Source organism: Palaemon carinicauda, unplaced genomic scaffold (genome assembly GCF_036898095.1).
Source record: "Palaemon carinicauda isolate YSFRI2023 unplaced genomic scaffold, ASM3689809v2 scaffold673, whole genome shotgun sequence".
NCBI lineage: Eukaryota > Metazoa > Arthropoda > Malacostraca > Decapoda > Palaemonidae > Palaemon > Palaemon carinicauda.
This window is the reverse complement of record NW_027171953.1, coordinates 6049-31649: the sequence shown is the minus strand read 5'-3', so window position 1 is coordinate 31649 and position 25601 is coordinate 6049. Positions and strand designations below refer to the sequence as shown.

The 25601-nt window shown below is 44.7% G+C and overlaps 1 long non-coding RNA gene across 2 annotated transcripts in view; it reads right to left on the bottom strand.

The window, feature by feature from the left end:
• Positions 1-18621, bottom strand: part of LOC137637348 (uncharacterized) — a 38124-nt gene extending 19503 nt beyond the window's left edge. Inside the window, exons 1-2 of one of the 2 annotated variants that reach the window (XR_011043578.1) lie at positions 18584-18621; positions 8375-8458 (exon numbers count right to left, since the gene is read on the bottom strand). This is a non-coding gene — a long non-coding RNA (uncharacterized lncRNA). Of the gene's footprint in view, positions 1-8374; positions 8459-18068; positions 18205-18583 lie in introns of those variants that run through there. The other variant, XR_011043579.1, reaches the window with a different exon arrangement.
• Positions 18622-25601: the final 6980 nt, after the last annotated feature.

Here is a 25601-nt window from a genome sequence, read left to right as displayed (position 1 = left end):
AGCCTACCTGTTTTTCAATTGCATGGACTTCACTAACTCTTTTAGCTGTTGCTAAGGCCAAAAGAAAGAGGGTCTTCTTGGTAACCTCCCTAAGGGGAGCCTGTGAGATGGGCTCAAATCTCTTGGTGCACAGAAATTTAAGAACTACATCAAGGTTCCAAGAAGGGGGCTTTAACTGGGTCTGCTTGGTCGTCTCAAAAGACTTCAAGAGGTCATGTAAGTCCTTGTCGCGAGACAAGTCCAAGCCTCTATGCCGACAGACGGAAGAGAGCATGCTTTTGTACCCTTTGATAGTGGACACAGCTAGCTTAGCGTCCTGTCTGAGGTACAACAAGAAATCCGCAATCTGGCTCACAGAGGTAGTGGATGAGGAAATCTTGTGCTTCCTACACCAAGCCCTAAAAGTCTCCCACTTGGACTGGTAGACCCTCTGCGAAGAGACCCTCCTCGCTCTGGCGATAGCTTTCGCAGCTTGCGCTGAAAAGCCTCTCGATCTGACGAGCTTCTCGATAGTCTGAAGGCAGTCAGATTGAGAGCGAGGGGGTTTTGATGATATCTCTCGAAGTGGGGTTGTCTGAGCAGATTTGGACTTGCAGGGAGGCTTCTTGGAAAGTCCATCAACAAGTCCACCACCTCCGTGAACCATTCCCTCATCGGCCAGAACGGAGCTATCAGGATCATCCGTCCCGAATCGAGGAGGGCGAATTTCCTGACTACCAGATTGATGATCTTGAACGGGGGAAAAGCATAAGTGTCCATCCCCGTCCAATCCATCAAAAAGGCGTCTACTGCTATTGCCTCTCTGTCCGGAACTAGGGAGCAATAGATGGGGATCCTCTTGGATAAATTGGAGGCGAAAAGATCGATGAGGGGTCTCCCCCACAGCCTCCAGAGACTCTGACAGACCTGTTGGTTGAGGGTCCATTCTGTGGGAAGGACCTGCCCTTTCCTGCTGAGCATGTCCGCCCTCACATTCTTCTGTCCCTGAACAAACCTCGTCAGCAGGCTTATCCTGTTCTCCTTCGCCCAAAGAAGGAGCTCTCTTGCTGTCTCGAAGAGAGACAGAGAGTGAGTCCCTCCTTGCTTCCTGATGTAAGCAAGAGCTGTGGTGTTGTCTGAGTTGACCTCCACAATCTTCCCAGACACCAAGTCCTTGAAGGCCTTTAGCCCCAGAAAAATGGCCATCAGCTCCTTGTTGTTGATGTGCCATCCCAGCTGAATTCCTTCCCAATAGCCTGAGACCTCCTTGCTTTCTAGTGTTGCCCCCCAGCCTGACTCTGATGCGTCTGAAAACAACACTAGGTCTGGGTTCTTCTTGTGTAAGGAGATCCCTTCCCCTAACAAGGTTGGGTCCAGCCACCACTTCAGAAGAGTCTTGACTTCTATTGGAATGGGGAAGGAAAAGGAGTCTTCCTGCATCTTTCTGTTCCATGTCTTCGAAAGAAAGTGCTGAAGAGGCCTTAGGTGGAGTCTCCCCAGAGAGACAAACAGTTCGAGGGAGGACAGAGTCCCCAGCAAACTCATCCACTCCTTCGCTGTGCATCTCTTCTTGTCCAGGAAAGTTCTGACTTTTACGAGACACTTGGCCTGTCTTTCCTGAGAGGGAGAAGCCCGAAAAAGAACTGAATTCAGAACTATCCCCAAATAGAGAATAGTCTGATTCGGTCTGATCTGAGACTTCTCCCTGTTGATGACCAGGCCTAGATCCTGAGCCATCATAAAAGTCTTCCGTAAATCCTCCAGACATTTCTCCCTCGATCGTGAACGAATCAGCCAATCGTCCAGATAGAAGGATATCCTTATCCCTTCCTGATGCAGCCAACCTGACACATTCGCCATTACCCTGGTGAAGACTTGAGGAGCCGTGCTGAGACCGAAGCAAAGAGCTCTGAATTGGAAGCACTTGCCCTCCATTACAAACCTCAGGTACTTCCTCGAAGTCGGATGGATGGGGACATGGAAATATGCGTCCTGCAAGTCGAGGGACACCATCCAGTCCCCTGGACGTACTGACGCCAGCACCGACTGAGTCGTCTCCATGGAGAACTTTGTCTTCTCCACAAATACGTTGAGCGCGCTGACATCCAGGACGGGTCTCCATCCGCCCGAGTTCTTGGGGACCAGAAACAGGCGATTGTAAAAGCCTGGGGAGACTAGATCCCGAACCGGTTCTATCGCCCCCTTGTCTAGCATTTGGTTGACAAGGTCTACTAGAGCCTTCTGTTTCCCAGGATCTGAGTACCGGGCTACTAAGGCCAGCGGAGCATCTGCGAGAGGAGGTTTTTTCAGAAAGGGGATCTTGTATCCTTCCTTGATGACTGAGAGGGACCAGGTGTCCGCCCCTCTCCTCTTCCAGGACTGCCAAAAACCTGACAGTCTTGCGCCTACCGTCTGGAGGAGACGAACTTCATTTTCTGGAGCGAGGTCTGAAAGAACCCCTGGTAGATCTTGGTCCTGAATCTTGCCTTCTCCCTCTAAAATCTGATCTTGAAGTAGTCCTGCCCCGAAAGGGCTGCTGGAATCTCCTTTCCTCCCGTTTCAAAGAAGAAGGAGGGGCTGCAAAGGGCTTACGAGCAGAACGAGATAAAAGGTCTTGGGTGGCTTTTTGGGCCAGAGAACGCGTAATGTCATTAACCAGAGACTCGGGAAAAAGATGTTGAGAGAGGGGGGCGTAAAGAAGCTCAGACTTTTGAGCATTGGTAACAGACCTAGAAGCAAAAGAGCAAAGCAGAGCTCTCTTCTTTAGGACCCCAGCTGAGAACAGAGCAGCCAACTCATTCGCCCCATCTCTGAGGGCCTTATCCATACAGGACATAATGCTCGTAAGGTCCCTAGATCCATCCATCTGTTCAGTTTTCCTTGCGAGAGTCCCAAGCGACCAGTCTAGGAAACTAAAAACCTCAAAGGCTCTAAAAATACCTTTGACGAGATGATCCAGCTCCGACATTGACCACATGACCTTGGCTGAGTTGAGAGCATGCCTTCTAGCAGAGTCCACTAAACCAGAGAAGTCACCCTTGGAGGAGGAAGGCACTCCCAGACCCAAAGGTTCTCCAGTTGCATACCACATACCCGCTCTTGAAGCAAGACGAGCTGGTGGAAACGAGAAGGAAGTCTTAACTGTTTGTCTCCGCTCCATCATCCAGTCATCAATCTTCGTGAGAGCCTTCTTTGCGGAGATAGACAGCTTCATCTTGATGAAGGCCGACTGTTTCTTGGCCTTCTTTCTGTTAAATTGGGACTGAGGAGATTGAGGGGCAGCAGGTTGGAATTCCTCTCCAAAAAGTTCAAGAAGGGAGCGAGAGAGAACTTTGTAATCTCCCACAGCATCGGCAGGATTATCATCGTCATCAGAAACATCCTCGAGGGCCTGATCCACATCTGCAATATCCTTCGAAAGAGAAGAATCCTTAGAACCCGACAAGGGCAAATCAAAGGCATCATCCTGCAAAAGACGGGTTGCATCCTGGAGTCCCGCGCTAGAAGAATCCTTGGAACGAGAGGCAGTATCGTCCCGAAGAGGCAGGGTGGTATCGCCCTGGGACCGAGAACGAGAGGCAGAGTCGTTCTGTCGTCGAGAGCGAGAGGCGGTATCGTCATGGCGGCGAGAATGAGAGGCGGTATCGTCGTGGCGGCGAGAATGAGAGGCGGTATCGTCGTGGCGTCGTGAACGAGAGGCGGTATCGTCGTGGCGTCGAGAACTAGGGTCGGTATCGTCGTGGTGTCGTGAACGAGAGGAGGTATCGTCGTGGCGAAGCGAACGAGAGGAGGTATCGTCGTGGCGAAGCGAACGAGAGGAGGTATCGTCGTGTCGAAGCGAACGGGAGGCGGTATCGTCTTGGTATCGAGAACGAGAAGCAGCTTCGTTCGATAAGGTATCGTCCCGGTATCGAGAACGAGAAAACGTATCGCCCTGGTATCGCGAAGAAGTATCGCCTGGCGCAAGCACACATTCCTCATCCTGGCGTAGAGAGGGAGAAGTTCTCTTTAAAGAAGAACTCCGTTCTCTCTTAGAAGCAGACTTCTTAATCGGCAACGAGTCGTCTTTACGTCTGTCAGACTGGGCGTGAGGGCGGCTAAAGGCTTGTACTAAAGTCAAAAGTTGTTCCTGCATGACCGACATAAAGGATTTAGCAACATCAGCTGGGTCTTGCGGATCCGAAGGGGGGGGGCTGACGAATAACACTCGTATCTTCGGCAGCAGGCTTCGTCCTTTTCACAGGCACGGAGTCGAAATCATCCTCCGACGGACAAGGTTCATAACTGCTAGAACCGGGAGAGAAAGAACGAGACCGTTCGTCGCGGTTCCATCTCCTCTTAGTAGGTCTTGAAGCTTCATACTTCCATTTACGTCTGGACGAATTCGGAGAAGAAAACAACACATCCGACTCGTCTTTCCCGTGACGGTCAAGAGCAGCCTGGGAATAGACAACAGGACTATCTGAGGCGACGGCTGACCGAGGGTACGTACCTCTCACCCCCTTTCGGTCATCGACGTACCTTCTCCCTTGGTCCTGGGACAAATTACTTCCAAATTGTCATTTATTCCGTCACTAAATAACAAACCAAAGCTATCTATATGGGATGACTTACCCTTGAGAAAGGTGGAAGTTGGTGCCAATTGGCTTTTTGGCTTTGACCCGGGAGTTTTCCCCTTTATGTGTTCTGCACATAATTGGCGGAAACCCTACACCTCACTAAAACTGTACTACGCATGGTCCGCGGCCCACAAAAGCTGTGTGCTCGTGATACTAGCAATGAGACTGTCTTGCTAAGAGTTCTTCTGAGCCATAGGTATCTTCAGAGGTCACCAAGACATTACCTAATACCCCATCGTTAGGGTATGGGGACGCAACAAGTATTGAAACAATAAGAGGTTACACAAGGGAAAATGGTTTACCTGCAGATAGTTGAGGTCAGCTTTGCAGAGGATCCTGGGTGCTGATGCCCCAAGAGAGGGAAAGATCAAGAAAAGAAAGAGCCAGCCATTCTTAAACATTCATCCCAGACTAATCCCATATAACCTTCGCCTTCAACCCCTCTGCTGATTATCCATCAAGGAGCATAAGGTGTTTAATCCACTTGTAGTGCAGCCACCACGGGACCAATGGAAAAAAGTTTCCACGTTCCTGTGTGTGGAATAATGAGTTAGGACAGGTCAAATCTGGCGGGCAAGCGGCACGTGCGCCACCTACGGGTACAAAAGGTAAACAGGGAAATAAACAGATTCACGAGGGAAGCCTCAGCTACCGGAACTGTTATACTACAATAATCTTAGGAATATTATCTTGATCTATTTGTAAGTAAAGTATAAGACGGTGCATCCTTATCATGAGCCCAGAGGAGGCATTATGTTTTATTTATATTGCGGGCTACATGGCAGTCAGATGAGATTCACACCTTTGGATAGGCCAATCAGGGGTGCATTTTACAGTTCTTCCAATGAGTAATTTCATGCAGGTCTGGTAGTAAATATAAGCACGCATCACAGTGTACATACATAGATTAATATATATGACAGTGCATATCCCATATCCATGCATGCCACAGGAAGGTCATATCCATATGTATAGATATGTATGTAGCAGGATGGCCTATCACAGGTATGGTAGCCTATTTTATTCTATAACCATTACAAGTGTGTAATTACGTACATTTATTTTTTCAGCTTCAAACATTCGTTGCACGTACCTCAAATAAAGTCATCAAATGCACGAATGTCTTATTGACCATGTTTGAAGACATATTGTAGACAAGAACGCAGGACATACAGACATGGCCACGTCATTGAGGTGTGAGGCTCCTGAGTGCACAGAGGTGAAGCAGGCGGATGATATGCCAATGTGCATAGCACTGAAGCAATTACATCAGAAGAACAAGCATGAGGAAAACTCGTCACACCAGAAACCCCCCAAATTAACCGCCCATTACTGAAACAAGGCGTCTGTGAAGATGACTGGGCCGCTTTTACAAGGCGATGGGAAATGTTTGACGATGGAACGTCTTTGGCACCTAACCAGACAACAGCTCACCTGCTCGCATGTTGTGAACCAGAACTTGAAGCCGCCACATTCAGAGAGGACTCCGCCATCGCAACAAAGACCGAGGTGGACGTACTAGCGGTAATAAAACGTCTAGCAGTACTGAGTGTGGCCTTAAGCGTATGGAGGACAACACTACTACAAACCACTCACACCCCAAGTGAACCTGTAAGGCAATATGTGGCAAGGTTGCACGGGGTGGCCAATGTGTGTCAATGGACCGTCACCAACACCTGCAAGTCCAACACCTGCACAGAGACGATTACATGCGACTACACAGAGGAGATTGTGAAGTTGATCCTGGTAAATGGCCTCGCAGATGAAGAAATCAAGAGAGATGTGTTGGGAACCCCAGAGGTCGATAACGAGACACTAAACGAAACGGTAACACTCACTGACAGGCAGGAAACAGCTAGCCGGGCCATGTTAAGTGCAAACCCATCAGTATCAGCCAGCGGGTACAGGAAACCAGCGAAAATGACAACGCACACACGCCCCCTCAACCACATCGAAAAAGGGCGATGAACAAGACACCTCAAGATATAAGTTTTGTTGCCAGTGCGGACGCCTCACTCCAAAGTTCGGAAAAGTGAGAGGCAAAGTAAAGGAGTTCAAGTCGTGCCTAGTATGCTGGAGGGAAAATTTCCAACGGCAACAGAAGCCGCAGCAATAATCGGCAGGTACTGAAGCAGGGCCGTTATTCCATCGCACGCAAGAAGAGGACACAGAAGCGGAAAACAACAAAGTATACGCATCGGGGATGAACTTCTCAAACGAACTTTTACCTCACCCAATGCTACCTATTCGCAAAAAGATGCCGAACAAATCCTCATCCCTTATGGCGGCCGCGGACTCTGGGGCTCAGACGTGCCTGATGGGGCTGCCAGTCTTACTGGAGATAGGTCTACACCAGCGACACCTCAAGCCAGCTAACAGACGCATCTTCGCAGCCAACAACCAGGAAATCAATGTGTTCGGCTCCATACACCTCATACTATAAGGCAAGAATAAGCAAAGAGCGCACATCACAACAACTGCCACGGTGCATGTCACAGACACCGACAACAAGTTTTACATCAGCTGAGCAGCTATGATGAAGCTTGGCATCATTGACCATGATTTCCCCAGGATTGGTGCCACAGGCAGGGTCGCAGTATGCCTATACGGAAGGAAGTCCCACAGCAACAACTCGCTCGCAGAGTGCGGATGCCCAAGTCACACTCAACCTCCCCGGCAACCAGCCAACCAGCCATTCAAACCGTCAGCAGAGTTCACCGAAAATATGAAAGCGTGGCTACTGGAACGATATGCATCGTCAACCTTCAACACGTGTCCACACCAGCCACTGCCAACAATGACCGGACCCATGGAAATACGAATCATCGACCCTCACGTGGAACCAACGGTGACAAAGAGACTCCCAAACATACCGGTACACTGGCAAAAAGAGGCAGCGGCCCAACTGGAAAGAGACGTAGCACTGGGTGTGATTGAACCCGTACCACCCAACACATCAGTGACCTGGCTACACAACATGGGTTTCACACAAAAACCAGATGGCCCACCACGCCGCACTATGGACTCACAGCCCCTTAATCGATATTGCGTTCGAGAAACACATCACTGAGCGGCTTTCATCTGTCCCCTCTGTAAGAGAATGTAAGCAAAATAAATTGACTAAGGACCCATGTCCAATTTTTTTTGATATGCCTGGTTTTAATACTAAATCAGAACACACACTAATTAGGTAATACACTATAGCTTACAGTATACTGATACAAGACACCCCAATCCAAACATTCAAAGCAAATTCATTTGAAATTCAGTTCCGTACCTAGTGCAATGTTCACGTTTTGTTGCACCTAGAACACGTTTGTCGTATACATTAGACTATCACAGAAACATTGAACTTTGCAATGTCAAACCTTCATTAACCCTTTTACCCCCAGGCTCTTTGGAAATTTCCAACCCTTAACCCCAGGGGGTTATTTTTTTCCCAGCACATTTTGCAATATATTTTCTTTAAATTGCTCTAACAGCCTTAATTTTTGTCATAGAGAGGTCAGATTGGTCTCATTCTCTTGGAAAATGCCTGAATTTTCTCAAAAAATTATAAAAAATATGAAAAAAAAAAATTTATAGCATTTTTTTTGCAAGGACGTACCGGTACGTCCATGGGGGTAAAGGGATGGGTTTTGTGAAACGTACCAGTACGTCCTTTGGGGGTAAAAGGGTTAACATGAAAACATACACCTTCAAAATATAATTCATTCATGTCAGCACAATCTAGGAACAAACTAATGTCAATACACATCTTAAGAATACCATTTCACCTTGGTTAGAACAGCTTCAAGTTCCACTTCAGTGCGGTGTTGGAAGGCAGCTTCACGATAGAAAAATTTCAACTTGTTTGATATCTGAAAGTATGAGTCATTTTAAACAAAACTAATGGTTGAATTTATAAGTCAAACAAAAAATGAACGTTTGGTTTACTTCGATGAATTTAAAACCCCTCATAAAATACTAACGAGAGGCAAGATCTCTTGCAAATGACAAAGCATAAATGAGTATATACTCCTTTCTCTCACATTCTGATTAGAATTATACAAATGTTATAACTAGATTTTTTTATCTGAAGTTTTTTAAATAAAGCTTTCTATTTAGAACTGGTCAAAGATTCAACAATTTCAACTACCAAAACTGAATTCATTGCTACAAAAAATTATAAAGCTACGTTTAAATTTATGGAAACTTCCACAGCAGAGTAAATTTATAGGTATTAAAAAAAAAAAAAGAAAATTGTTGGACAGGAACTTACGGTCTATTAAGTTTCTTATTCATGATGAAAAATTTGGAAATAATTTGTATTTTTCCTAACGATGCAAACCTTTAGCTGTTTGTTAGGGGTACTATATTACTTTCGGCGAAGCTGAAAGGACGAGCTAACAGAAAGACACGCCCTGGAAGGACAGACATCTTCAGGAAAGGCTCGCAAACGAGACCTCCATGGTGTCATGATCCGGGGTATATTGAGGAGAAGGTGAGCAGTGAGATAGCGATCAGAGATCTGGCAATCGCTGGTGTGCTGGAGAACGTTGACGCGCTAGAAAACGCTGGTGCGTTGGCGAGGTTGGCGAGCCACTGGAGCATGATCTCGCCGGTGCCTAGCATCAGGAACGGAGACGGCAAGGAGGATGATGAGTCGTAGAAGATCAGCGCGTAGGATGAACTAGAACAGGGATGTGTCCTTTGCAATGATGAACATCCACCTAAGGGGATCATGCGTGATCCACAGGAGAGTCCAAGGCCGAAGTCTCCGAGGACTATCGGCAGAGTCGTCGGAAGAAGGTCCAGGAGCAGGTGAAAGTCAAGGGCCAGATGACGACGGACAAGGAGGCTCCTCTGCGGAGGAAGGCTGCGTTGATGAAGCCGAAGAGCCAAAGAGGCATCCCTTCACCAGAGGTGAAGGCGCACTTCTAAGGCGATGATGCCCTCTGAGGTCGGTGGATCAGCAAGCTGACCTTCAGCAGCAGCAATCCTCCGAAGAGGAGTCTCTACGAGTGGCCCCTTTTGTAAAGAGAGGTGATCACTTCGAAGGAGAGATTTGCCTTGGAATTTACTCCGTCCCCAACAGTAGAGGCGACTCAGCAAGGGGGGAGCATAGTCTTGGCTAAGAAACAGCAACCACAGTCGGTGTCGAAGTGAAGGGAAGTTCTCCCTTGGAAGGGAGGACAACCCAACACCTGGGGAGGAAAACTCTCCCTCGGAAGGGAAGTAGTCCAACCCCTGGAGGCTGACCTCCGGGCAGCACTCTATGCTTCCCATCAACAAGCCTTGTTCAAGTTGAAAATCTACAATGAGTGCTACATGAGGAAACCTAGCCGAACTAGTTCCACGAAGATGGAGTGCTGATCAGGAGCTGCCACGGTCGTAGAAGAACAGGAAAGTGACGGCAGATCCCCAAGGCGCGACCAGAACTGCTCTACTTTGTCAGCTCTCTAGTCGAACGAAGAAGAATGGCATCGCTAACTGAGGAAAATAAAATAAATTATGTAAGATAAAACTCCCTCGGGAAAAGCATTTAGTGAGCAGGCGGGAAAGGTGTCCACCGAGAGAACAGACACAAAATAAGAACTACGCACTCCCTTCCCAGGCCGACATTGATGGGAGAAGGATAGCGGCAGCGAAAAAACTGTAATAAAACAAGAATTACAATTAATTAATTCAGGTAAAAATATTCACTAATCGGAAGAGCCACTGGACCCTCTGGCGGGAAGGGTTCCCCGCGGAGAAGCTAGAAAGGTAAACAACAAACAATTATAATTTCACATAATTAATGACGAAACCAATCGGAAGAGCAACCTAACCCGCAAACGGGAAAGGTGCTCCGCCCTGCAGAGTATACTGTCGGAAGCCATTGAAAGGTGAACGGCGATGACCTTGAGAAAGAGTAAGACAGAAGTCAAGCTCTGAAAATGCCGCACTCCCTTCCCCCAGTAGATTCCACGCAGAGGGGAAGGCGATGACAACAGCTGAACGGAAAAGGTTCCAAACGATGACTATTCCCCTGCGGTGTCGGCCGATTCACACAGAAGACTTTTTGCCAACGGGATGACCGATAGTCAAGGGGGAAAGGTCGGAAGGGAAGGTTCTCCGTCCTTAAGAACCTGCCGTACTGCGTTGTCACACACACAGCTTAAACACTTTAAAGAAAACAACCGGTCTCCATTCGAGCCAAAAGCAAAGTGAGGTCAATCACTGGTGTGTGAGTGGGAAGGGTTGTGAGCTAACTCCCCAAACCCCCACTAACTATCGGGATGGGTGGTTAACCATTGCTAAATTTTAATGGCTTATCCTTTCAGCTTTGCTAAAAGTAATACCCGCAATAAATGGCTAAAGTGTGTATTGTTATGAAAAATACAAAATACCTCAGAATTCGTCATTTTCAGCTTCATCTCATTATCATTATTTAATAATTATAAGAATAGAAATAATAACACTAATAATATTGCCAAAGGAATTTGATCGTCTACTAGCTGTAGTACTTTTTAAGTTGTGAGCGCATGCGCCCACAAAAACAAAACATACAGCTGGTGTAGCAATCATACCCCCACTGGTTTGCCTAACCCCATTGTGGGAGGGGCTTGCTATCGTTCACAAGCGGTAATAAGAAGCTGACAACATTCGTCTGGCTGCCTTGTGGACGGGGCTTTCTATTGTTCGTAAATGTAAGCAGAAGCTACAACTGTTCCCTTGGGACTAAAGGCTTGAAATAATAACCTTGTAAGGGTATACAGTACATCACAAGTCCGTTGTGCGATTGCTCCGAAGCTCTCCATTCCGTCGGGCAAAAAAGCCCAAGAAAATAACCCTGAAGGATTATGTTTCAAAACTCGGTGTCTAACGAGAAGTCGTCGTGTCCTGGGGCATACTGATACATGCGGCTGACTCCAGCCATCGATAGTAAATCGTATTTGTGGCAATAACCTTGGGGTTTTGTTTTGGTGGGAGCGCATGCGCCACTAGAATTCATTTCAGCCTTTTATACAGTTTCAATAAACACCTGTAGTTGTGTAAAACTTCTCCTCAGGGAAGAAAGTTACCCATAATAAGCAGTCTCGCATGAAGGATTTGTTGTCCCAGAACGCAGAGAACACAAACACTAGGCAGATTCGTATAGGCTTGCTAGCAAACATGGTGAGAATCAGCGAGCGGCCGCAAGCGCAGGCGAGCTCGTTCAGCAGGAGGATGTCCATCAGTTCGTCCCAGGCTGCTGAGGGACGTAAACGCTGACAAGCGCTAGTGAACGGCATCTGATACTATCGAACGCTGATGAACGTTCACAAAACACTGGTAAGCGCTCGCAAATGCCAGCGAGAATTAGTGAATGAGAATTTGAAAAATGTCAGCATTGAATCTTACCTTCACTGCTAGAGACAGTGGTGTACACTACAGTAGCCCTGGCGAGGAGGGTTTCACAAACCCGCCATTGTCAATAAGGCGAGACGAGGGTCTCCCAAATTTACCATGGGTACTAAGACGAGATGGGGATCTCGCATGAGGCAATAGGCTCGCAAACTGCCATGGGAACTAAGGCGAGGCATGGTCTCACAAACCCTCGTCTCCGGTACTAAGGTGCTGAGGTTCGTATAGATTTACCAGCGAACGTGGTGAAAATGAGCGAATGGTGGCAAGAACTCGCGAACGCCATCTGATACTAGCGAACTCAACACCACATACCCCAACGCCACTAATGGACTCATTACAGCACAAATCATTTTGCGTTCTGGCATTTCCAAATGCAGTTTTGCCATGGCAATTAGCTACTTCAGCAAATTGGAATTCCTACTCCGTTAGTGGACTAAATACGGCTCACTACCGAGTTTCGGAGTGTGAGGTCAGATGACAGATTCAGACGTCTACCGTAACTCGCCCCTCGCAACTGAAGGGCATGGCACGACATTCACACAAGTGACGCAAATGGCTCCACAGATGTCGATGGGACAAAAGTTACAGCTCCCTCCATTCACACCGGACGCAGCAACGGTATGGTTTCAGCGTGCTGAGTCAAACTTCAGGTTGGCAAACATCATCGATGAAATAATTAAATCGGACATGGTGATGTTAATGCTAACACCAGATGCATTTAGGAGGAGTTCCCCTGGCTGAAACAGAGGCCGGGACCCATGAGGTACAGCGACCTGAAGAAGAAACTGATGGACATCTACGACCTCCCGGTACCCCTGAGGGCCCAGAGAGTCCTCGACCTGATGACAATGCCCCTCGGCGACATACGTCCCTCAGCAGCCTGGGACGAACTGATGGACATCCTCCTGCTGAACGAGCTCGGCTGCGATGGGCGTCCCAAGGGGATAAGCCTGTCAAGGTAGATCTACGTGCGTTGCCTTCCCAAAAGCATCAGCGCCCAGTTGGAGGGTGCCGAGGGCCTGGACGTTCCATCGTTGGTCGCAAAGGCCGACAAACTCCACCTGGCAGCCCAGACTGCCAGATACGCGCCACCACCTCTGTCAACGCCGTCACGGAGGAGCCAGACAAAGTAGGGGTCAACGCGATCCACAGCGGGAGACCCCAATACTGTACTCCTGCCCACGGCTTCTGCTGCATGGACAGTAGCAGCAACGCCAGCAGCGCCCCCAGCAGGAGCAACAGCAACGAGAGGACCACTACCACGAGGGCTTTACTTTCCCAGATGGTGCTACTTCCACCAAGTCTGGAGGAAAGGGGAGAAAACGAGTCCAACAGTGCACTCATCTAAAAAATCTAGGTGGGCGACCACGCCTACAAGCAACCGTGGAGCAGGCGAGGCCCGATCACACGGGCTTCTACATCCTCGACGTAATCTCAGGAAAAAGGTTCTTAGTGAGTACCTGCGCTACGGTGTCAATATTCCCACCTTCAAAGAATGGCCAAGGCCTCCAATTAGACGAAAGGGCCGCCCTGGTTGCCACGAACAGCAGCCCCATAACCTAATACGGGATAAGGACACTGAAGATATCACTCATAGGCCTGGAATTACAGCTGGCCTTTCCTGATCACAGATGTCAAGGTGCCCCTCCTGGGCGCCAACTTCCTCGCTCACCACGGACTGCTGGTAGACATGCATCGCAAACGACTAGTCGAGCAAGGGACCTACCAGTCCCACCACCTCTCCAGCAGGACAAGCCTTCCCAAATGTGCTCAGTCACGCCCCATGAATACAGCTGCCTGCCGCAGGAATTCCCGGTCTTCAAACCCGAGCTTCACCAACTGAAGGGGTTCCCTGCCAAGCATGGAATATTCCACCATATCTCAACGACGGGTCCCCAAACCCACTGATGGTTTAGAAGCCTCCCTCCGCAGAAGATACAGGACGCCAAGCATACCTTCCAGGAGACAGAGCGCATAGGAATCTGCAAAAAGGCGATTATAGACGCCTAAATCTGGCCACGACACTTGATCACTTACCGTTGCCAAACATGCAGGATCTCACCGGGGCCCTCCACGGGGCCACTATTTTCTCCGAGATGGATCTCAAAGTCTTATTATAAGGTCGCCATTCAGTACGACGACATCCCAGAGATGGCCATCATCACCCCCACCCCATTCGGGTCCTACGTCTTTTCCTACTCGACGTTCAGCCTGAGAAACGAGGGACAGCATCTTGGGGGACGTTCCATTTTGTGCCGTCTACGTCGACGGCATCCTCATGTTCTCTAAGACGCGGGGGGAACACCTGGGGCACGTGAGGACGGTTCTGAAGCACCAGTAGGAGATTGCCTCGTGGTACGCTTCGACAAATATATGTTCAGGGCTGAAAAGGTGGAGTTCATGGGACGCGAACTATCAAAAAAGGGGCGTGCATCCTGTGACATCGAAGGTAGATTCCATAAACCAATTCCCACGCCGACCTCCATGAAGTCTCTTCAAGAATTCATCGGTATGGCGAACTACTACCAGAGGTTCCTACCCAACGTCGCCAGTGTGATGATCCCCTTTCGCAACGTCCTGAAGGGGAAACCAAAAAAGCTACAGTGGGGTCCCTCTCAACAAGTACTCTTCGAGCAAACAAAAACTGCCCTCTACATGGCCACAACCATGGTGTACCAAGACCACGGGTCACCCGAGGTTAACTACGGACGCCAGTACGTTGGATGCGGCACCATCCTAAAGCAGGTGATCAGCAACGTGCCCCAACCATTCACCTTCTTCAGCAGGATGTTAAAACCATCCGAGACTCGCTACAGCACTTTCAAACGCAAGCTTCTGGCAGTGTACCTCGCCATAAGGGACTTGAAATACCTGCTGGGGGGAGCTTCATTCATCATCCAGACAGACCACCAGCCTCTGGTCCACGCCTTCAACAGCCCAGGAACGACATCTGGCGGCCATCTCTGAGTTCGGCTGCACTATTAGCTATGTCCCGGTGGGAAAAAACCCTGTGGCCGATGCTCTGTCAAGAATCAGCATCAACTCTATCCTCATCGGGGTGGACTACGAGGAAATCAGCCCAGGAACAAACAGGCGACTCCATCACAGCAGACGCGAGGTCCTCCTCGACCTCCTTTCGATGGCAGGACGTCAAGTTACATCCCAACGGCCCCACTCTGCTCTGCGATATCAGCACAGGCCGCCCTTGACCTTTCATCCCCCCGATGAGATAAAGGCTGGTATTCAACGTCATCCACGGTCTCTCACACCCCTCATCGAGGACTACCACCAAAGTTCGTGTGGCTGGGGATCAGGAAGGACTCATACGAGTCGGCAGGTGCATGTACGGCGTGTCAAACCAGCAAGGTCAGCCGTCACACCGAGTCAGGAGTCGGCAGTTTCCCTCAACCTATGCGACGGGTTGGACATATCCACGTCGACATTGTGACGCCTTCACCACCCTCGGGTGACACCAGGTACTTCCTCACATCACCAAGCCTGGGGATGCATGGTTCACCCAACAGCAACGATACTTGGCGCCCATCTCCGACTTCGGCTGCACTATTAGCTACGTCCCGGGGGGAAAAAACACTGTGGCTGACGCTTTGTCAAGAATCAGCATCAACTCCATCCATAGTCAGCAGTTTCCGTCAACCCAGGCGACGGTTCGGACATATCCACGGCAACATTGTGGGGCCCTTACCACCCTCCGGCAACGCCAAGTACCTCCTCACAATGATCGACCGTCCAATGAGGTGGCCAGAGGCAACTCCCATGACCAAAGCATCGACTGACACCTACACCCAGGAACTTCTCTCCGGCTGGGTCAGCCATTTTGGGGTCCCGGACAACATGACAACCGACAGGGGACCCACTTCCATCTCGATCTTCTGAGTATCCCTCACTCGCCTGATGGGGACCAACCTGCACAGCACGACTGCCTAAAACCACACAGCCAACGGCATGGTCGAAAGAGGCCATTGGTTCCTGAAAGCGGCCTTAATGGCTCGATGCACAGACGAGAATTGGGTTGAGCAACTTCCCTGGCTCCTCCTCGGTCTTCGAACGGCTGCGAAAGCAAACGGTGATGCCTCTTCGGCAGAAAAAGTCTATGGGGAAACGCTCATGGCCCCTGGCTAGTTTTTCCCCTTCAATCCAGACACCGAAGACGTCAACCTCGCCCAGCTTTGTGAAAGCGCAGGAAAATTCACGTCTTGCCACAAAACGTATGTAGACAGGACAAAGCAATTTAGACCTGCCTCGCTGGACACCTGCCCCTACGTCTTCGTCAGACAGGACGGTCACTAGCTCCCACTCTCACGTCCTTATAATGGGCCCTATCATGTGCTGGAGAGGACGAAGAAGGCATTTAAGGTCATGGTCCACGAAACAGAAGACTGGCTGACTGTGGACAGATTAAGGCCTGCTCGTTCACAAAGCGATGTCGACGTGTACGAGCAGCAAGGGCGGCGCCCACGAGTACTTCCCCAGAACAAACAAATAGAAGACGCAAGAAGTCCGACCAGACGCAGTTCCAAGAAACTACAACCAGCAGTCAAACCCCGTTTCTCCTCAACGGGGCTGCATCCTGAGACTGCGTATCGAGAATAACGGCCCTCCAGTCATAGTGTTTCGACGAAGGGGATGCCTGCAACCCCCGTCTTGCTACAGCAACTAATATGTATATTTTACCCATTATTTCTTTTCATACAATCATTAAAATGATCCCCTTTTATTAACTGTCTTGGGGAGGTAAGTAGTTGCAAAGACAACAGGTAGGACGTTGTAGCACACTTTTCAGCATTGTAAATACAGTATTCTCTGTAAATACCCTGTATATATTGATTATGCATTTAGGCGCGAAATCATTTGCCCTTCTTTTTTATGTGTGATTCATTATTATATGTACAGTAAAGTGTGGGCTTTTATATTAATCATAACGTCAATGTTAGAAAACACAAATGCCTGTTCGCAGTCGGTCAGTCACCTGCCCAGCAGGGTGCTACTTTGCTGTCCGCACAGGTCAATGTCCTCTGCCCATCTCAGGAATAAAGCATCACTCGGCTATGGTCAGTCTCTCGTACCTCACAACCTTCCTTGCACAGGGAACCCGTGAGAACCAATGAAGGCAGCTCAAAACAAATGGGCATTTTATTAAGCATTAGGCCAGTTACTTTTAACCGAAAACCGGTTAAAAAGGTTGGCGAGAGAGAAAGACTACGTATTTACCGAGCTGAAATACAAAGTGATGGTTAGTCGCTAGTGCTGGTGTGAGCGCTAACTAGAGGCGGGTTGTTACACCCTGACAAAAAAGCTTTATCGGCTGGTTTCAGCATCGCCGAAATAATACTCCAAAGTAAAGAGCGGACGGTTTGTATTTTGCACAGGAACAAAACCAGTTTCAGGAGTTAAGCTGTTTGAGAAGCAAACACTAGGTTGAGATTTAGTCTTAGGGTAAGCTAAGGGTACGGTGGCCTACACGGGTGTGATACACTTCCCACGGGTTGGGAAGGAAGCAAGGATCAGCTCGTAGGGTCACGATGGAAACCTTAGGTTAGGAGGTGCCCTAGCGTTGTTTCCATTTCAAAACAATTCCCACAATCATAAAACCTCTAAAATATTGGTTTTCCCCTTTACATTTCCATCAGAAACATAAATTACTTGAAAATATACCAATAACTCTTCTTATTTATTTATTAGGAATATTGTATTGGAGCCTTTGTACAACAACGGCCAGTTCCTTCAGCAAGCATAAAAATATGGACATCCACTAAACTTCGCCCCCCCTAAGAACGATATATTGACATAAAACATCAAATTTTGAACTGTTACAATCTATAACTTTTTTTATAATACTGGAAATCATATGGAGAATTAACAATACTGTACAGGCTATTTGAATTAACAGTACAGTCAGTGTTAACAGACGCCCTTTATTTCTGTATATTGATTTTCACATTTTTCACTTATAAATAATTCTGATTTTAATCTTTAAGTGTAAATAAATATAAATATGGCTAGAATATTGTTCCATATGATTAAAAACAATAAAAATAATCAAAATATCATTAAAAGAAGTAAAATAATGATATAATATACTTGGCCAATCCTAGGGTACACATGACCATAGAGGCATCCTTCAGGACAAGTCTCAATATGGCCAGGATTGTCTAGGGCCAATAGTCCTGGATCCATCCTCCCACGGGCTAGAATATTGTCCTAAATGATAAAAAAAAAAACAATAAAAACAACCAAAATAACAAACAAAACAAGTAAAACAATGCCTTAATCTATAAGTTGCCTCAATATGGCCAGGGTTGTCTAGGGCCAATAGTCCTGGATCCATCCTCCCACGAGCTAGAATATTGTCCCAAATGATTAAAAAACAATAAAAACAACTAAAATAGCAAACAAAACACGTAAAAACACTGCCCTAAAACACAGACAATCCTAGGGTACACATGACCGTAAAAGCATATTTCTTTACCAGCAATGCTAAGCCTAAAAAAAGACAATTTCTAAGCCTAATATATAATGTTGGGGGTAATTCATTTAATTATTAAGACATTAGTATTCTATTATATCATATTAATACAAAATTATTCCAAATTTACCTTTAATTTCATATATATAACTCGAATCACTTATCTGAGTCTTGGCTCTTCGTTCCTTCAAATGTTTGTTTACATTTGTCTCGGGATCCAATACCGGGAAGAAAAGTTAAAAAGGTTCCAGTTTTTAAATTTATTTTTCATTTTTAAATACTTATCTATGCTATATGAGAGTTTTAATACTTGTTTAAAGAATTATATATAAATTTTAGTTGTATTTTTTATTAGTTTTATGTCTCAATATGTGAAAATACAATACGGAATATGAAATGATAATACATATGCTGGCATTTCTTGGGTCATTTTTGTGTATTGTGATGGTTTTCAGTATATTATAACTTAATTCATCATGATATGGTAAAATTATTTATGTTAATACTACAAATACTATATCTTATTATAATTATTACTTTATTATAATATTTAACTAAATGTATGCTACATTATATTACTCATACATGAAAGACATTGCAATTTTTCATTTCTGGCTGGCATAGAAAAATATAAATTCAACCAAAATAATTATTATTTTTATTAAATGTCCATAATATTATGTATAAATGACCAATAAAAAATTAAAATGCAATATAGCCTACATTGGGAAACATTAATGTTGATACGTATATACATAATCATATAAAAACATATTCGTAGTATAGGGCGAGTTCTGGACGAACCATAGTTTTTTTTTCTTTTAATTCATAAAACATTTTTTCTAGTGAAATAACCTAAATTTGAAGTGATCACTATAAAGTACAATAATTGAGCCACCTTCTCTCCGAAACACAATTTTTTCATCACAATATAAGATGGTGAAATGAAGCTTCAAAAAGAAAGGAGGCCTCAAACAAAATATTTGTTAAAAAATAAAAATAATAGATAAATTTGTAATTAGCCACCAGTTAACATTAAAATAGACCTCAATGTTGATTTAAATCATTTGCAACATAAATAGATAACTATGTTTAAATAAAGAAAGCGATATAATTTTCATCTTGCTCATATACACAAAAAATTGAGAAAAAATATGGTGTTACATTATCTGCTTTGCCTTAAAATGCTTGCAAGGCTTAAAACAAACAAAAAATAAGTACTTTATAAAGTTTCCAGGATGATAGAACTAATTTTGGCTATTATGAAATAAATGAAATTGTTTTTCACACTTTAATTGATTGATTGATTGATAGATAGAAAGTTTTCTGGCATCCTGACATCTAAGGTCATTGACGCCGATACCATTTACTGTATATGAAAATTAAAAGAGAATTCGTTTAAACCATAAAAATTAAGAAGTCATTACAATAGTTAAATAGTTTTCAGAAGACCTGCTTCTGAAATAAATCTATTTCTTAAGTTAGTAAAATTAGGGCATTCGGTCAACACATGCCTCACTGTTAAAGGTACTAAGCAGTCCTCGCAATACGGTTGGTGTTGGCCCTTCAGCAGAAACTCGTGTGTCAACCGTGTGTGACCAATACGGAGACGACAAAGAGTCGTCTCCCATTTTCGGGGAATCATGTTATACCTCCAAGGTGATATGATATTTGTTACTTCCCTCATTTTATTGCCATCTTGACTGTCCCAGTGCTGTTGCCATTCATCACAAACCAATTTCTTGATGTAAGGTAGGAGATCGTTACATGGAATGGGATACCTCCTTAGTAGCAACTCGAATGCCGCATTCTTCGCCAGTAAATCTGCCTTCTCATTCCCAGACACACCTACATGTGCTGGAACCCAACAAAATCGAACAGTTATACCTTTCCATCCAATAATAAAAAGCCATTCTAAAATCTTTAAAACTAGAGGGTTACTAGAATTAAAAACTTCTAAAGCTTGAAGAACACTCCTTGCATCACTAAAAATTGTAAAATTACCCTCCTTTTCCAAAGCTATTTTCTCAATAGCGGTTAATATGCCATACAGTTCGGCAGTAAATATGGAAGCTGTTAGAGGAAGTGCACCTCTGCAATTAAAATCATTACTATGTACTCCAAATCCAACGCCAGCATCAGATTTGGAGCCATCAGTATATATAAAAGTCGATCCCCTATGTTCTTCGACATGTTCCATAAAAAGAGACCTGGCTTCTAGGTCTGATATATTCTTCTTAACTCCAATAAAGTATCTACAAAAAGATATGTCAGGTAATTTCCATGGAGGCGTTGATGATACCTTGAATGGAAGCACCTTATTTCTAATTATATCCAGATTGTTTAATAATTGGTTAACCCGAAACCCAAAAGGTTGAGGCAACTCCCCAGCATCAACAAGAGACTTGAGATAGGGGAGGTTCTAAAGGCTCCTGTGGACAATCTAATGCTAGCATGATGCATTGAATCTAGTATTTTTAACCGTCTTGGGGTTGCTGAGGAGTATATTTCGCATCCATAACTAATTTTGGATAATATCAAGGCCTTGTATAATTCTAAAATTGTATTGCGGTCTGCCCCCCATGATGTATGGGACAAGACTTTTAAAAGATTCATAGCTTCAACACATTTAGCTTTTAATGTTTTTAAGTGAGAAACCCATGTAAGCCTACAGTCAAATATCAACCCTAAAAATTTTGCTTCACTTGCACATGGGATCCGTTGACCTTTGATGTATATATCCGGGTCTGGATGTACTCCCCGTATACGACAGAAATGGACAATTGTAGTTTTACTTGTTGAGAACTTAAATCCATTCATATCGGCCCAATGGATAATTTTATCAATAGTGAGTTAGATTTTTCTCTCAATCATTGCCTTTCTGGCTCCAGCAAATGATATGGAGATTGATTGATTGATTGATTGAAAGTTTTCTGGCATCCTGACATCTAAGGTCATTGACGCCGATACCATTTACTGTATATGAAAATTAAAAGAGAATTCGATTAAAACCATAAAAATTAAGAAGTCATTACAATAGTTAAATAGTTTTCAGAAGACCTGCTTCTGAAATAAATCTAAAAATTCCGCTCGCATAGTAAGACACATCATGTCCAAGAATCTTGGCAAGGATAAACCTGCCATCCTCACCTCGAGCCTCAAACAGATATCTATTTCTTAAGTTAGTAAAATTAGGGCATTCGGTCAACAAATGCCTCACTGTTAAAGGTACTAAGCAGTCCTCGCAATACGGTTGGTGTTGGCCCTTCAGCATAAACTCGTGTGTCAACCGTGTGTGACCAATACGGAGACGACAAAGAGTCGTCTCCCATTTTCGGGGAATCATGTTATACCTCCAAGGTGATATGATATTTGTTACTTCCCTCATTTTATTGCCATCTTGACTATCCCAGTGCTGTTGCCATTTATCACAAACCAATTTCTTGATGTAATGTAGGAAATCGTTACATGGAATGGGATACCTCCTTGGTAGCAACTCGGATGCCGCATTCTTCGCCAGTAAATCTGCCTTCTCATTCCCAGACACACCTACATGTGCTGGAACCCAACAAAATCGAACAGTTATACCTTTCCGTCCAATAATAAAAAGCCATTCTAAAATCTTTAAAACTAGAGGGTTACTAGAATTAAAAACTTCTAAAGCTTGAAGAACACTCCTTGCATCACTAAAAATTGTAAAATTACCCTCCTTTTCCAAAGCTATTTTCTCAATAGCGGTTAATATGCCATACAGTTCGGCAGTAAATATGGAAGCTGTTAGAGGAAGTGCACCTCTGCAATTAAAATCATTACTATGTACTCCAAATCCAACGCCAGCATCAGATTTGGAGCCATATATAAAAGTCGATCCTCTATGTTCTTCAACATGTTCCATAAAAAGAGACCTGGATTCTAAGTCAGTCAAATTCTTCTTAACTCCAATAAAGTATCTACAAAAAGATATGTCAGGTAATTTCCATGGAGGCATTGATGATACCTTGAATGGAAGCACCTTATTTCTAATTATATCCAGATTGTTTAATAATTGGTTAACCCGAAACCCAAAAGGTTGAGGAGATTTTGGGTGCAACTCAAAGTAGGTTGAGTGCCTTACAAGGCTTGCAGTTTGAAAGGCTGAAGAATTGGGGAGTCTTTGCAATCTAAACCAATACCGAATAATAGAGGACATTCGGTAAAGGTCCAGAGGCAACTCCCCAGCATCAACAAGGAGACTTGTGATAGGGGAGGTTCTAAAGGCTCCTGTGGACAATCTAATGCTAGCATGATGTATTGAATCTAGTATTTTTAACCGGCTTGGGGTTGCTGAGGAGTATATTTCGCATCCATAACTAATTTTGGAAAATATCAAGGCCTTGTATAATTTTAAAATTGTATTGCGGTCTGCCCCCCATGATGTATGGGACAAGACTTTTAAAAAATTCATAGCTTCAACACATTTAGCTTTTAATGTTTTTAAGTGAGAAACCCATGTAAGCCTACAATCAAATATCAACCCTAAAAATTTTGCTTCACTTGCACATGGGATCCGTTGACCTTTGATGTATATATCCGGGTCTGGATGTACTCCCCGTATACGACAGAAATGGACAATTGTAGTTTTACTTGTTGAGAACTTAAATCCATTCATATCGGCCCAATGGATAATTTTATCAATAGAGAGTTGGATTTTTCTCTCAACCATTGCCATTCTGGCTCCAGCAAATGATATGGAGAGATCATCCACAAATAATGTTGCGAGAACATCACGGGAAACGACTGAGGATATCCCATTAATTGCTAGTGCAAAAAGGGTTACAGTCAGCACACTCCCCTGAGGAACTCCTTCTTCCTGGCATTTACTCTGTGATAGAGCTTCCCCAACTCTCACTTGGAATGAATGATTTAAAGTTTTCAGGCATCCTGACATCTAAGGTCATTGACGCCGGTAACATTTAATTTATATATACAAAAGTAAAAAATGAAATAAAATAAAAAAATAAAGAGTATTCAATTAAAATCATAAAAATTGAATGTCATAAAAGTTAAATATTTTTCAGAAGACCTGCTTCTGAAAGAAATCTAAAAATGCCACTTGCATGGTAGGACACATCATTTCCAAGAATCTTGGCAAGGATGAACCTGCCACCCTCACCTCGAGCCTCAAACAAATATCTATTCCGCAAGATGTTATAATTGGGGCATTCGTTCAACAAATGCCTTACTGTTAGAGGTACTAAACAGTTGTCACAATACGGTTGCTGTTGGCCCTTCAGCAGAAACTCATGTGTCAACCGAGTGTGACCAATACGGAGACGACAAAGAGATGTCTCCCATTTTTAGGCCATCATATTATACCTCCAAGGAGATATGTCATTTGTTACTTCCCTCATTTTATTGCTATCTTGACTATCCCATTGCTGTTGCCATTTATTGCAAACCAATTTCTTGATGTCAGGTAAGAAATCATTACAGGGAATGGGATATCTTCTTGGCAGCAACTCGGATGCAGCCTCCTTAGCCAGTGAATCTGCCTTCTCATTCCCGGACACACCTACATGTGCTGGAACCCAACAAAATTGAACTGTTATACCTCTCCGTCCAATAAGGAAAAGCCATTCTAAAATCTTTAAAACTAGAGGGTTATTAGAATTAAAAACTTCCATAGCTTGAAGGACACTCCTTGCATCACTAAAAATTGTAAAATTACCCTCCTTCTCCAACGCTATTTTCTCAATAGCAGTTAATAGGCTATGCCATACAGTTCGGCAGTAAATATGGAAGCGGTCAGAGGAAGTGCACCTCTACAATTAAAACCATTACTATGTACTCCAAATCCAACGCCAGCATCAGATTTGGAGCCATCAGTATAGATAAAAGTCGATCCTCTATGTTCTTTAACATGTTCATTAAAAAGAGACCTGGCTTCTATGTCTGACATAGTCTTCTTATCTCCAATAAAATATTTACAAAAAGATATCTCTGGTAACTTCCATGGAGGCGTTGATGATACCTTGAATGGAAGTATCTTATTTCTAATTATATCCAGACTATTTAATAATCGTTTCACCCGAAAGCCATAAGGTTGAGGAGATTTTGGGTGCAACTCAAAGTATGATGCTTGTCTTACAAGGCTTGCAGTCTGAAAGGCTAGAGAGTTAGGGAGTCTTTGCAATCTAAACCAATACCGAAGAATGGAAGACATTCGGTAAAGGTCTAGAGGTAACTCTCCAGCATCAACAAGGAGACTTGGGATAGGCGAGGTTTTAAAAGCTCCAGTAGACAATCTAATACCTGCATGATGTATCGAATCTAATATTTTTAACCGGCTTGGGGTGGCTGAAGAATATACCTCACAACCATAACTAATTTTGGAAAAAATCAAGGCCTTGTATAATTTTAAAATAGTATTGCGGTCTGCCCCCCATGATGTATGGAACAATACTTTTAAGATATTCAGAGCTTCAACACATTTAGCTTTTAGCGCTTTTAGGTGAGAAACCCAGGTAAGTCTACAGTCAAATATCAAACCTAAAAATTTGGTTTCCGATACACATGGTATCCGTTGACCTTTAATGTATATATCCGGGTCTGGATGTACTCCCCAGATACGACAAAAATGGTCAATGGTAGTTTTACTTGTCGAGAACTTGAATCCATTCATGTCAGCCCACTGGATAATTTTATCAATAGAGAGTTGGATTTTTCTCTCAACCATTGCCATTCTAGTGCCAGCAAATGATATTGAGAGATCATCCACAAATAATGTTGAGAGAACATCCTGGGGAATGGCTGAGGATATCCCATTAATTGCTAGTGCAAAAAGGGTTACACTCAGCACACTACCCTGAGGAACTCCTTCTTCCTGGCACTTACTCTCTGATAGAGTTTCCCCCACTCTCACTTGGAAAACTCTAAGTGAAAGAAATGCCTGAATAAATAGTGGCAGCTCTCCTCTCAATCCCAATTCATGAATGGTTTTAAGAATACCATATCTCCATGTGGTATCATATGCCTTTTCAAGGTCAAAAAATACTGTAACATGGTGCTGTTTGGAAGCAAAGGCTTCACAAATAGAAGACTCAAGTCGTATCAACACATCAGTCGTTGAGTGCATTTTTCGGAATCCACATTGAATCGGTGATAAAATA